We start from the raw sequence: 4,441 nt of genomic DNA, 5'->3' as shown, positions 1-4,441 counted from the left end.
CTATTCTTTTATTATTTTAAAAAAAAACTGATCATCATGTATCTCTCCCCTTCTCTCTTATATCCAAGTCCAGGTAATTGCTTTACAGCATTTTTAAATATCTTCTTTAGCCTTGAGAGAAATTGGAAATAAAGGAGCTTTGGTGTTTCTGGCTCACAAAGAAGAAATTCATTTTTTGAGAGGGAAGAGCAAATGGAGCAGAATCTGACCAGAAAGAAGTTGAAGTACCCCAAAACAGGTCAGGGTGGCTAGGTTCAGTCTCTAGTTCCAGGTGGTACCCCTCCAGACCCACCAGGAGCAGAGAGTATGAAGGCTGAGAGGCCATCTCTGAGTGCATTTATGTTGTGGGTATCAGGGCTCAAAAGCAGTATCACATAATGGAAGAAGCAAAACAAGTAATACTGAAGATACAGACTCTCTCAAATTAAGAGCCAAGTTGCTCCCTAGTTTTTCAGCTCCAAGTAGACTCAGGATTCTTTCAAAATCACATTGAAGGCAGGGGCTGAGAATCCCCAATAATAACTGAGGTTGAGCTTTTTGCCAACATGACAGGTAAGAATTGGAATCAGATTAAATTTCATCTAGAGATATAGATATATTGGATCTTAGGGCAGCATTAATACTCCAAATTTATATTACCTTCTTTGACCTCTTTCTTGAATTCAGTTTTGATTGTATAATCTACATTTTCTCTTGTATGCTACATCATGACCTCTAACTCAATTTGTCTTACATTAGGGTTAGATTTTAGGTTATAAATAAAACTACAAAGAACATGCCTATGATGATGTCTTTCTCTTAGATTATTTTCATAAGATAAATTCCCAGAAGTGGGCTCACTAGGTCAGGATCAGGGTCAGGTGATGCTCAAGAATTCAATGAGACTTGTTGAGACAAGATTGTTTATTGTATATGGAAAACTAAAATGAATATAATAGAAAGCTTTGGGATAAAAATCTATGTTACTCTCTCTTCTATTTTTACATTTATACTCTCAAAAACATCAGCTGTTGACACTCTTTATTGAAATGGAGGAATTATGAAAGGAAGCTTTCCTGTTCATTAGAGGATGCTTAACAGCATCTCTGGCCTCCACCTACCAGATGCCAATGTAAACAAATGCAGGTCTGACTGCCTACTGTTATGAAAGTCAATACTCAAGAAGCAGGTGCTGATGCAAACGGAAGTGGTTTTTTCAGATGCCGGCCATCTGGAAGATGGTGGCTCGTGTCTCAAAGCACATCTCCCCAGGAAGATAGGGGGCTCACATCTCAAAGCCTGTCTCCACCTCTCAGTGAAGGCGGAGGTCTTTATATGGAGGGAGAGGGGAACAGAACAAAGAGATCAAGGGAGGGATTTGAAAAGCTATCTACATACAGACTAGCACGGTCCATTCCAATAAGGACCGTGATGGTCTGGTGCGCGTCATCCTGGTTTAATCATCCTGGCTTCACATTACCCTCACTCCATGATTGAAGATCAGCAAATCTCCTGGAGCTGAGAAGCCTAAAGTTTGGGGTTTGTGTCTTTTGAAGCTAGTTCCTAGAATTCTTATAGAAACATGCTGTTTATCTACAAGCCGCATATTAGTCAGAGTCAGCATTTACAGAAACAATGTCAAAAGAATGGTGGGGTGGTTTACAATTCCCACTGTTACAGTAGCAGACAAACTCCTTCCAAGCTATAACAATGTAAAATGTCTGCAGATATGCCAAATGTCCTCTGGGGGACAAACCAGTTTCTCTAAGTCAAAATCCTTATCCTTTCTTTCTCCCTCAATGGGCAGTGTGAATATCACCATTATTATTGTTAAAGGAAGAGAAGCACCTTGGAAGAAGTCAGTCAACAAATATAACAGCTTAAATGCTAACCAGCTTTGTGGAGTTTGTTTGTGATGAATAACTATTTTCAGATTGCATTTCAGCCATTTATATTAAAATGCTAGAGCAGTGCAAAATAACAGAGTTGCTGTAGGCTGCCACCCAGCTGCTCATTTCCTGTCAAAAGCTGTTTCTCTTTGGAGGTAATCTGGTAAGAGGCAACTTGCAGCCTTAAAGAATATTGGTGGATGTCAAATAGAAAGACACTTCACACACACACACACACACACACACACACACACACACACACACAAATGCATTATTTCTGAGAAAAGCAATGCACATTGTCTTAAAGGCCAGTGTAAAGTTACTGGATCACTGTAGATTAAAATTTTAAAAGTTTTTAAAAGGAATTTTAAAGTTTTGAAAATAAATATTATTGGTATTTTGCAACAATAGTGGTTTAATTCCAAGGAAATGTAGTACTATCAAGAAACATTTGAATAAGAGTTTCTCATGTACAGGGACCTGATTTTACTCGTCTTTGAATCCCTAGTACTTATAACAGAGCCATGTATGGAAGTATTCAATATATATTTATTATGTTGAATATCATTTGGTCATTTCTAAATTGATGACCTATAAGATTTTTCATTTGAGTGCTTGCTTTTGCAGCTCTCCCTGCCTATTGGACAGTTTGATATCCATCTGCCCTTTTAATTTCAATGTGAATGTATATATTTCCTGTAATACAGTTCCTTTTTCAGATATCTGTAGTTCTATGGTAAATCTGTTTACCCAATTAACCAGAACTAAAATTTCATTTGACTTTGATTTTTCACAGTCAGTGACTTTACCTTGTTTATTTCTCCCTTAAAATCATTATCACATCTGTTTCTACCATAGTACCATCCCAACTGTAGTGTCTTATAATGGAAGTCATGGACCTGGCCACTAACCATCAGCAGTGAGACCCTAAGCAAGTCTCTTGGTGTCTTTGTACCTCAGTTTCTCTTCTGAAAAGTAAAGGGGCTACGCCCGGTCCATGTTTTACAAACAGCAAGTCACGGCCTGTTAGAACATTTTAAATATAATGTGGTCCCATTAACATTTTCTAAAAATAGAGCAAAAAATGTCAAATGTCATTATAAATACTAAGAATAAGTATAGTTCTGTTAAACTTTTGTTATGTTTGGTATGTATGTATGTATGTGTGTAGGTAAAACACATTTCTTAATGATGGCTTATGGAGGGGGGAAGCTTAAAATCTACTGCACTACTTTTGCCAAATCTGTTGCCCCCAGAACACAACAAGGAAGCCAGCCTGTTAAACCAAGCACGCCGTTGTCCGGGGACAGCCAACTGACCTGGAGTCTGCACGATCCTTCCCCATGTGGGAAGGCCACCCTCCCCTCCACACCCCCACTCTTATTAGGGATTTCTGGACCCAAGGGTAGGTAGGACGATGACCATGTCCAGCTTGAAGCAGCTAGAGGAGCACAAGACCTTTGCCCATTGTCCTTTATAAGATTATAAAGGGCCTTAATATCTGAGAGGGAGAAATTGTTATCTTTTATTGTTAAAATAATTAATCATTTATTTATTTTAAAAAAAGAGGCCACCTTGCAGACGCCGTCGCCGCCGCCGCCCCGGATATTCCCGCACCCAGCCATGGTCAACCCCACCGTGTTCTTCGACATCGCTGCCAATGGCGAGCCCTTGGGCCGCGTCTCCTTCGAGCTGTTTGCAGACAAAGTCCCAAAGACGGCACAAAACTTTCGTGTTCTGAGCACTGGGGAGAAAGGATTTGGTTATAAAGGTTCCTGCTTTCACAGAATTATTCTGGGATTTATGGGCCAGGGTGGGGACTTCACACGTCGCAGTGGCACAGGCGGCAAGTCCATCTACGGGGAGAAATTCGATGATGAGAATTTCACCCTGAAGCACACAGGTCCTGGCATCTTGTCCACGGTGAATGCTGGACCCAACACAAACGGTTCCCAGTTCTTCATCTGCATGGCCAAGACCGAGTGGCTGGATGGCAAGCATGTGGTCTTTGGCCAGGTGAAAGACGGCATGGGTGTTGTGACAGCCATGGAGCACTATGGGTCCAGGAATGACAAGACCAGCAAGAAGATTACCATTACTGACTGTGGACAAGTCTAATACATTTGACGTGGGTTTTATCTTAACCACCAGACCATTCCTTCTGTAGCTCGGGAGAGCACCCCTTCACCCCTCTCTGCTTGGAAATGTTCTGTAATCTTCGTGCTCTCGCCGCAGTTCATTGGGTTCCATATTTTCCTTACCCTTTCCAAGTCTAGCTGGATTGCAGAGTTAAGTTTATGATTATGAAATAAAAACTAAACAACAACAACAACAAAAAAAATCTACTGCACTACATGATCTGAAGGCCCTTCCATTCATAAATTACATTATTTTATTCTGGGCCTTTACCATTTCATGCATAGATTATTTCAATAGCCTTTTAACTATTCTACCTGCTTAGAGTCTCTTCCCTTTCCAATCCATCACGTGCACTACTGCTGAGATGGTCTTAAGTATTTTTTTTCAACTGTAATTTCCAGGCTTGAAAACCCTTAAATTACTTCCTTTTGGAA

The 4,441-nt window shown here is 40.3% G+C and overlaps 1 pseudogene; it reads left to right on the top strand.

Annotated features, from left to right (window-relative positions):
* The first annotated feature begins 3,454 nt into the window (after window positions 1–3,454).
* LOC150022073 (peptidyl-prolyl cis-trans isomerase A pseudogene) lies at window positions 3,455–4,183 on the top strand (annotated as a pseudogene).
* Window positions 4,184–4,441: the final 258 nt, after the last annotated feature.

This window comes from Furipterus horrens, unplaced genomic scaffold (assembly GCF_987537825.1).
Source record: "Furipterus horrens unplaced genomic scaffold, mFurHor1.1.pri manual_scaffold_1, whole genome shotgun sequence".
Classification (NCBI taxonomy): domain Eukaryota; kingdom Metazoa; phylum Chordata; class Mammalia; order Chiroptera; family Furipteridae; genus Furipterus; species Furipterus horrens.
This window is presented reverse-complemented; position numbering and strand designations above follow the sequence as displayed.